This window comes from Sceloporus undulatus, chromosome 1 (genome assembly GCF_019175285.1).
Source record: "Sceloporus undulatus isolate JIND9_A2432 ecotype Alabama chromosome 1, SceUnd_v1.1, whole genome shotgun sequence".
NCBI classification, from domain to species: domain Eukaryota; kingdom Metazoa; phylum Chordata; class Lepidosauria; order Squamata; family Phrynosomatidae; genus Sceloporus; species Sceloporus undulatus.
The window spans coordinates 281,923,762-281,933,831 of NC_056522.1; the positions used below are offsets into that span (position 1 = coordinate 281,923,762).

Sequence of the window (10,070 nt, forward strand, 5' to 3'; positions counted from 1 at the left end):
TGCCTTGGAGGACCGGGGTGACCATAGAGAGGGGCCTCCGTCTCCCAGAGCGACCACACGGAAGGCGGAATTCCCTCCCCTTCCCCCCAGCCAGCCAATCAGGAGCCAGCGCGCCCCAGCAAGGCATGCTGGGGTGCGCCAAGGCCCCTGCATTGCCAGCCTCCCACCGGCAAAGCTGCCAGCCCAGGGGATTTGGACAGCCACTTTTTGCCAGTGAGGGCAGCACCACAATAATAACAGAAGCCACAAGTGGAGGAAAGGCCACAACTTTATTTACGCAAACCAGCAACCAAAGGTAGGGTTGGCCAAAACCATGAGGTCTGGATCATCGTACAACCCGCCGTTGTAAGATAATGGCATGTCATATAGAGCAAGGCATCGGGATGAGCTAGGGGCTAATCTAAGGCCCTCTCGGAACCATGCAACCTGCTGATTGCATATGAAATCAAGCCCCTAGTCACCGGGAAGTGGTGTGATGTTATGGTCCCCGCAATGGCCACAACACATGCCCTCATCGCTCCTGTGTCCCATAGGGACTCCCGATACAGTGCTACGCAACCTTATAGACCATGCCTACCAGATCCACAAAAGGCCGTTCCACAGAAACGCCTACCACCAATCCTACCCACACACTCAACGCAGCAACATATGCACAAGAGAACGCTGCCTGACCGGCCAGGTCAGTAAATCTGCAGAAGGAGATATTCTGAAACATAGAAATGCCAGCGTATCAAAAGATTGTGCTAGCTGAACAGCAATCACAAGCTAAAACAATTGTGCACCTGAACAGCAAGATCCTCCCCAAACTGCCCACCAAGGGGGGAGGGGGGACGAGATGCACAACTGCCGGAGAAGGCAACGGACCAGGGACAAGGAGAACCAGAGACAGTTATCCTCAAACTGAAACTAACAGCAAAAACTTGACCATAAAATTATGGTGATGCCAAAAGGCCAGGCCTAGCCAAAGCCTCCAAGGCAATGGCCAGTAGGAAGCACGACCAGATCCCGCATTGGGAGGAAGGGCGGGGCATCCGACCCCAGAGGTAAGAGAAGGGGAAGGGACAAGAGGGCAAGACAGCCTGGCGTGGGGCCCCCTGCGGAATACACTTATGTGGTCGAACCTGCACTGGTTGCGGGAACACTTTCCAACATTGAAATCCCGGCAAACAAAGCCCATTAAGTTGGAAGGGGCAGAGCTAGGGAAAGGGGCTTTAGGCACAGCCTGGGTGCCGATTCCAAGAGCCAGATTTCAGAGTGGAGTTGATCCCAACGCTCCTTGGAGTTCTGGGATGCATGCTGCCGAAAAGCAGTATCATAAGCGATAGCCGCCAAATCACCTGCAAATTCTCTGGCCCTCAGGACATGTAGCAAATGGCTGTCTAGCTGCCATGCCCTCTCAGGGAAAGCCATAGCAATGACAGCCCTGAAAATGGTGAAACCCTCCAGCCAATTATCAAAAGTACGATCAACCGGAGGAGCAGGGGGACCTTTCTTTTTTCCATAGGAGGAGGTGACCGCTAAGGCATTATAACCTGTAGGAGGAACCAAACCAAAAACATCAACAAAGCAACCCCTCAGAATAAGCTTTCTAGTCTTATGAGGGAGATGAGAGCCAGGAGGACGTTCGCCAGGTGCACAAACTGGCAAGCTTTCCGCTTGCTGGTCGACCCAAACCCCCTGAAGACCTGGCCGCCAGGTGCGTCGCTTGATGGCCCAACGTGGCAAGCCTGGGGCCATGGCATGTTCAACCCAAAACCGATCCCTGCCAGTAGGTAAGGTTGTGCTGCCAGCATCTTGAACATGTTGAGCAAGCTGGGAGGAACGATTCCGTCGATGTTTTTTCTTTGCCTTGCGCTTCTTCTTGCGTCGCCTCCGTCTGTTGGTCACTCCTGTGCTGACGATTGCCTCATCATTTGAACTGGAGGACGATGATGAAGATGAGTCGCTGGAGCTGGAGGACGACAAGACTAACAAAGTCCGTGCTGCTGCTTGATTCTTGTCATGAACCGATGGAAGTGGTTGGTTGGAGGTTGGAGCTGAAGAACTGGCAGATGGTGGAAGTGAAGCAAGCTCTTGAGAATGCAGGTGGCTGGGTGATGTGGCTTTCGCAATCAGCTCGGCAATGGAGTGAGACAATCCTGTAATCGCAGATTCAGATAAAAGAGGCACCACTGATGATGGCCTGACACGTGAAGATCTGGATACAGCAATATCCATAGCACTTCGGAGGGGAGTGTTTCCAGGAGAGGCAGTGGAGGTAGATTCTGGGGCAGGCACTGTATGTGTTCTCCCCGAACGTCCAGCTTGGCCACCAAATGCTGATGCAGAGGATGTCTTAGAGTGCACCGATTTGTAGGCATGGTGCAGCAGGCATCCAAAATTAGAAATTGTCAACAGTGAGAAAATCAAAATTGAAGGAGGCTGAGAGAGTGTACCACTAGGCAGCCATGGACTTGAGCCAGCTAATTGTCTTTCAACATGAAATCAAAACAACTATGGGTAAATTAGGCTGAGAGAGTGTGACCATATATACTGTCCTCCCTCCTGGGAAAGCCTTCAAATGAAAGGCAAAGTAAAGTTCCAGAAAAGTCTCCCCGCAGGGCAGGCAGTGAAATGGAGGAGGAAGCACCAAAGAGGGAAGGGGAAGCCCATAAAAAAAATTGGAAGGAAGGGCTGTCCCCCCCAAATCTTACATGTTGGGCCTATGGAGCCCAGCGACCTCGCTGAGAAAATGGCAGCCGCGGCCCGCTGCTTGAAGCCGTGGGGGTGGGGAGGCAGCAAGCCCACTTGCCTGGCTCCTGCCAAGGCCGAAGACCCTTGGCCTGAAATAGGGAGGGGGGAGGAGTCCCCTGTGCTCGCCTCCCTGAAGGACTCAGCTCCGCTGCACAGCAGAGCTGAGCTGCAAATGGCGCTGGAGAGAGCGCCACGTGGCCTTAAATAGGCTAGCCTGGACGGTGGGGGCCAGGAGGGGAGTTGCCCCACCCCCAAGAGTAGCCAGCCAATCAGCTGCCTTGGAGGACCAGGGCGACCATAGAGAGGGGCCTCCATCTCCCAGAACAACTGCGTGGGAGGTGGAAGTCCCTCCCCTTCCCCCCGGCCAGCCAATCAGGAGCCAGCACGCCCCAGCAAGGCATGCTGGGGCGCGCCAAGGCCCCCGCGTTGCCGGGCCTCCACCGGCAAAGCGGCCAGCCCGGGGGATTTGGGAAGCCGCTTTTTTGTGTGTGAATGGGAACCATATTACTCACTCCTCATGGAGGTTTATGTAAGTAAATAATGCAGAAAGGACAAGGCACCACCAAGAAGAGTGAAGAGTCTGATTTAAGCAATTCTTCTGGGGACAATTCCTCTCTGGGGCTTTTTAAAAAAGATAGTTAGGGCCTGAATAACCCAAAGACACCAGATCATCTCTGATCTGGAAAGCTAAGCAGGGCCAGCCCCAGTTAGCACTTGAATGGGAGACTGCCAATGAATAGCAGGTGCTAAAGGCTATATTTCAGAAGAAGGAACTGGCAAAACTGAGTATTTCTTGCATAAGAAATGCAGGCCCTGGGGTCAGATCTGACTTCACAAGAGTATGGTGCGTTGGCATACCCTTTTTTCCATGACTCGATTGTTATTGGTTTCTGAGCTGTTGTATGCAGCCCCCTTCCTCATTTTAAAAAGTCAGTCCAGAGCATTAAGCTAAAATATGCTGGTTTTCTTGCTCTCACCCTTTTGCCTTTGGTCCTGGCCATCACTTGAATGTGGTCCCCTGAAACTTTTCTCAAATTCAGTTCCGCCCTTGTGCTGAAATTAGTTCTCGCCTGATGTACTGGGATGATGCTACAGAATGAATGAATCACTTAATTAATATGCTCACCCATCATTAGCTCCTATTATGCCCATGAGGGGAAAGATTACTATTGATACATAATATAATATAGGTCCATTGTCCTGTGAAAACAGCAAACTGAATTGAGAGAACTTTATCTTGAATAGGTGACAGACTTCCATAAACACTTCTATAGGCCACACTAGACACAACAGGACTTAGATTAGAATGAATGGACATAGGGTGGCAGTATATAAGCTTACATTAGCATCAGCCATGAACTACAGCCAGCTATCTGACTTCTTTTGATGCATGACACATTTTATCAATAGATAAAATTATCCAACCTAAATATGTGCCCCATATTCCCTGTGGCACATTTTTGGTCAGTGTTTATCATATGTAGAGATGATGATCCATTTTATGTAACATTCTTATTTTCTTATTATTTTCATTCTGAATTCTCACACAGAGAACAATTAGAACGCTGATAGTTTTTGCCTTGATTATCAAAGTGAATATGTGTGTTTATTTATTTATTTATTTATTTATTTATTTATTATATTTTTTGTAAACATATATTGGCCACAATCCTGCATGGCTTATAGCGTAGTAGTTTCACATGAGGAACTACTGTTGATTCTATAATCCTAGAAGATGTTCATTCTGGCAATGTGCTGTTAGAGCAAAACAACATGGAGATGCATGAGTCAGAGGCCACCACTGGGAGGCTCTAATGGGTTTGTTGCTGTGAAGCTGTATGCAACATTTTCAAATGTCTTGAATGAGATAAAATATACTGTGAGAAATATGGATAAATACTACTGAGTCCTAGTTAGAAAGGCCTGAACCTGGTGCATTAGCCTGCTGCCTTCAGCTTTACAAAGGAAGGCTGTCCCAATTTTATCTGCAAATCCAGTTTATTTCTTTATCTTGTCATTTGCTTTAGGCAGCAAAAGATCTTGGATTTGTACAGAAACAGAAGACTATCCCTAAGTCTCAAGACCTGCAGTGTTCATCAGACTCATCAAGAATCTGATACTCTTAGGTATGTCTCTGCACTTCTTCTGTTCAAACCAGCCATCTCTCAGCTCTTCCCTACAATGGAGCTAGTTTATGTCAGCACCCTAGGGCTGCGTTCTCACTATGAAATGAATCAAATTGCTGATTGGTTTAAATGACCCTCGTTCCAATTTGAAACCGCTTCCTGTTGCAATATGACTGATTCCTGTCATGATAAAGTGAAGCAAAGGCAAACCCCCTGTTTTTTCCAGATAGTAGTGTCTATGAGGTTCTTTTGAGAAGAATCAATTTTGAAGCGTGTTCAGTAAGTGGAACAATAGATCAGAATTACATCATTCTGGAGGGGAGGGACTAATGGAAGAGTCCCATCCCTCCTCATAGTTTCTGGCAGATCCACCATTCCCCCCCTCAGTGTTGCCTTTGTACTTGTGGTGCATGTTTTTTTAAAAAATAAAATAAAATTGATAGAATATTTGATTGATTGATTTTACAACTACTTGCAAAGATAAGTAGTTGCTAAAGCAATGTATCAGTTCTTCAATTAATTTATTTAATAAAAACCCATTATCCTCCTCTTCCTCCTCCTCTCATTCCCCTTTTCCTCCTCCTGCCATGTCTCCTGTATTCCTCCTCCTGCCATTTCCCTCTCTTCCTCCCCACCCAGAGCCCAGGCTCAGATGCCCCCCCCCCCCCCCCCAGCCCCGGCTGCCCCCCACCACACAGATGACTGATGGTGGATTCTGAAGCAACACTACTAGTGGGCATGACAATTGTGCCAAAAAAAAAGCAATTACACTGGGGCAAGGAAAAGATCTGCCTTCATAGTGGGAATGAGAGACTTTTTGGAATTGATTACCAACACGGAGTGAAGCCGAATCAGAAATCACTTTAAAGTGCAAGTGGGAATGAGCCCTAGGTAACTTTCCTATTTTAGGGCTCATTCTCACCCTGATTTAAAGTGAATCACTGATCGGATTATATGACCTGACATTCTTGATTTTTCAGTGCTAAGCACTGTTACACTTCTAACCCCATTTATCTACATGTTGACACATAGAATCATAGAGTCATAGAATTGTAAAGCCATGCAGGAAATCACAATCAAAGCATCCCCAACAGATGGCCATTCAGTCTCTGTTTAGAGACCTCCAAGGAAGGAGACTCCACTACACTCCGAGGAAGCGTGTTCCATTGTTGAACAGCTCTTACTGTCAGGAGGTTCCTCCTAATGTTTAGGTGGAATTTCTTTTCCTGTAACTTGCATCCATTGTTTTGGGTCCTAGTCTCTGGAGCAGCAGAAAACAAGCTTGCTCCATCCTCAACATGACACCACTTCATATACTTAAACAGGACTATCATATTACCTCTTAACCTACTTTTCTCCAGGCTAAACATACCCAGCTCCCTAACCATAGGACATGGTTTCCAGACTTTTCACCATTACTGTCACCCTCTGGACATGCTCCAGTTTGTCATCATCCTTTTCGAATTGTGATGCCCAGAACTGAACACAATATTCCAAGTGAGGCCTGACCAAAACAGAATAGAGTGGCACTATTACTTCCCTTGATCTAGAATTTCAAACACTGTTCATAAGATGTTCAATTATATAGGTTTTTTGTTAAAGTCACCTGTTGCATAGGACCAAATACTTTGGAAAAGGCAGGAAATAATTTCAAACTTTGGAGCCTATCACATGAACTTTAAAACTGTCTCAAGCCTCCTGGGCTTCAGGGATTTTCATATGCTAAATCACCACGTAATCACTGCCTGCTATTAGCTTGGGTCCCAGCTGGGCTCCATCACCACTTTTTAGAAGCTGGAAAGCTTCCGACTTTGAAAAAGTGCTGGTGGAGTGTGGTTGGGACCCAACTTGGACCTGGGCTGATGGTGGGTGGCAATTAGGCGGAAATTTAGCATGCTATAATCTCCACCTCCAACCTGTGTCTTGACTGCAACCCAGGAGGCTTGAGATAGCTTTAAAGTTCATGTGATAAGTCCCACTGTGTGATTGGGAAAATGTTATCTGAATCTTTAAAAAAAAAAAAAAGCAAGATGCCCAGCAACAAATACTGCCGCCTCTTCACACATTTGCCTCATCTGGAAGAATCATGTGTGATTGGAGATTTATTAAGTAAATATCCTTGCTTTGGATTTATACTTTAGTTTTTTAAATTTTCAATCATAAATCACCCTGGGTGTATGCATCAAAGGAAGTATAAAATATTGTCACTGAACAAAACTGAGAATAAATGAATAAATATAAAAATAGTGAAGTCTCTGTGTTTTGCTGACTGAGTTTTCAGGCCCAACTGCTCTTTACTTTGAAAAGAAATTGCTTGAAACGTAAACTGCGGAACAACCACCAGGGGACATCAATGCATCAAAAGAGAAAAGGCTCCAAGGGAATAAGCATAGGGAGTGGTCTCTGAGAATGAAGGAGATGGTAGTGATAGGAAGTAAACATGCCACGAGGTTGGTGTATAAGTAGAAGACAGCCACCCTAATAGTTTAACAGAAAATATCTCTTGTGCATTTTGACAATATTCATATACAAGGTCATATTACAAATTCTTTGTATAGAAAGTTGTATATCTTTTAATGATAACTTGGTAATATGTTTCTTTGGGACAAGTATATTATCTTTACCTATTTTTGTTTCACTAGTCCTTACCATTCGACTGCATAATACCTTCACGGATAGGAGAAAAAAAACTTGTGGAGTAAAATCTGTCCTCCAGTGACAAATAATATGCATCTCCCTACTTTTTTATTCAATACATTCTAGGAAGAGAAAAAAGAAAGATAAGAAAACACCCACATTTGTAATGAAAATAAACAGGGAAGAAAAAAAGCTTTCCTATAGTTTGAATTCATTGCTCTGTGTTCTAGTCTCTTCTCCAGGTTAAACATACCCAGGTTCCCAAGTTGCTCCTCATAGGGGCATGGTTTCCAGGCCATTCACCATTTTGGTCACCCTTCTCTGGACATGCTCCAGCTTGTCAATATCCTTCTTTTGAATTGTGGTGCCCAGAATTGGACACAGTATTCCAGCTGGGATCTGGCCAAAGTAGAATAGGGTGGCACTATTAGCAATAGCAATAGCAAGTACATTTTTATACTAAGCAGTTTACAGAGTGTAAGCTAATTGCCCTCAACATTGATCAGTACTCATTTTAGCTACCTACAGAAGGATACAAGGCTCAGTCAAGCCAGAGCCCCTGGCTAGTATTGAACTCACAACCTTGTGGTTTGTGAGTGAGTGGCTGCAGTACAGGCATTTAACCACTGTGCCATAAGGGCTCCATATTATTACTGTTTATACTCATGGCTGATTGAGACTACGCGCAAAAGGGATCTAGGAATCCAAATAGACCACAAGTTGAACATGAGTCAACAGTGCGATGCAGCAGCTAAAAAGGCCAATGCAATTTTAGGCTGCATCAATAAAAGTATAGTGTCTAGATCAAGGGGAGTAATATGACACTGTATTCTGCTTTGGTCAAGCCCCACCTGGAATATTGTGTCCAGTTCTGGGCACCACAATTCAAAAAGGACATTGAGAAACTGGAGCGTGTCCAAAGGAGGGCGACTAAAATGGTGAAAGGTCTGGAAACCTTGCCCTATGAGGAACGACTCAGGGAGCTGGGGATGTTTAGCCTGGAGAAGAGAAGGTTAAGAGGTGATACGATAGCACTTTTTAAATATTTGAAGGGATGTCATATTGAAGAGGGAGCAAGCTTGTTTTCTGCTGCTCCAGAGAACAGGAGCCGGAACAATAGATGCAAGGTACAGGAAAAGAGATTCCAGTTCAACATTAGGAGAAACGTCCTGACAGTAAGGGCTATTAGACAGTGCAGTGGGGTCTCCTTCCTTGGAAGTCTTTAAACAGAGGCTGGATGGTCATCTGTTAGGTATGCTTTGATTGAGAGGTCCTGCATGGCAAATGGTTGGACTGGATCGCCCTTGTGTCTCTTCCAGCTCTATGATTCTATGATTCTATAAGCACTGACCCCATCTACTCTCCTTGCTGTGGCACCAGTTCTGTCTTTTTGGATTGCCTGGGTGGCAAAATGGAAGTATCAGCTCTTTGATGCTTCCCCTCAAAGGAGCATTGAGAGGAATTGGGCTTTGAAAGATTTGAATAATATATTTTTTATGTTTGTCAGCTTTTCTGACAAACTCAAGCAAAGTTATCACATAAAGTGATATAACCACTGCTAACATAGGGGCTCTACAGTCCACCCCAATAGAGCGACGTCCCGCCACCCCCTTCAGCACTGGATTGGGGCTGCGGCAACCAATCCACTTTACTGGCTCTAAAAGAAATGGCAAAATGCTACTCTTTTTAAAGCTGGCAAAAAGTCACCCTTGCTCCCGCAGTGGCACTTTTCGGTGTTCCTTTGGGTGTACGGCATGTAAACACCACACCAAATGAGCACTGTGATGCTGCTCACCATGTGGTCAGGCAGGCAGCATGATGATGACATGGGGGCAGCATTGGGGTATGCATCATCCTAACACCATGCCCCCCCCCCCCCATGCTGCCCCCATGCTGGCAGTTCAAGTTGGTCTGTACAGTCCCTTAGTTGCCATTCTCCTTGCTTTGCCTTTTCATCTTTTTTGACATGTGTGCATTTTCCTAGCTCTGCCCAGGCTTGGTCACCTCCCACACACATCACACAGCCACTATTTAGTGTAGTTCCCTCCTCATACATCTAGTCTTTAGAGAGTTGACCAAGTCTATGAAAGCTTATACTACAACTTCTTTCACTCAGTCTCAAAGATGCTACAAGATCTCTTTGCATACTTTCATACTGAATGCTTTTCAAAAGAACTTTAGTACTTTCTTGTTTTCTGCTGACTGTACTCCTGAGAGGTGAGCAGTTTTATGATCAGTTTCCCTGTTAGGAGACATTCTGTGGAGATTTTCATAATAAACAGCTGCTTTCTAATCCTGTTCACAGGAACAGAAACATTCCTCTTGAAGAAAAAGAAGAGAAGGGAGAATATTGAATCATAGAGTTGGAAGAGACCACAAGGGCCATCCAGTCCAACCCCCCTGCCATGCAGGAACTCACCGTCAAAGCACCCCGACAGATGCCCATCCAGCCTCTGTTTAAAATCATCCAAAGAAAGAGACTCCACCACACTCTGATGGAATGTGATCCACTGTCAAACAGCTCTTACTGTCCAAAAGTTCCTTCTAATGTTGAAGTGGAATCTCTTTTCCTGT

At 45.7% G+C, this 10,070-nt stretch overlaps 1 long non-coding RNA gene across 1 annotated transcript; it reads left to right on the forward strand.

The window, feature by feature from the left end:
• Positions 1-3,129: 3,129 nt before the first annotated feature.
• LOC121919369 lies at positions 3,130-9,854 on the forward strand. The gene is made up of 3 exons (XR_006101458.1): positions 3,130-3,262; positions 4,761-4,859; positions 9,802-9,854. It is a non-coding gene; the product is annotated as an uncharacterized LOC121919369 (long non-coding RNA).
• The last annotated feature ends 216 nt before the right edge of the window (positions 9,855-10,070 follow it).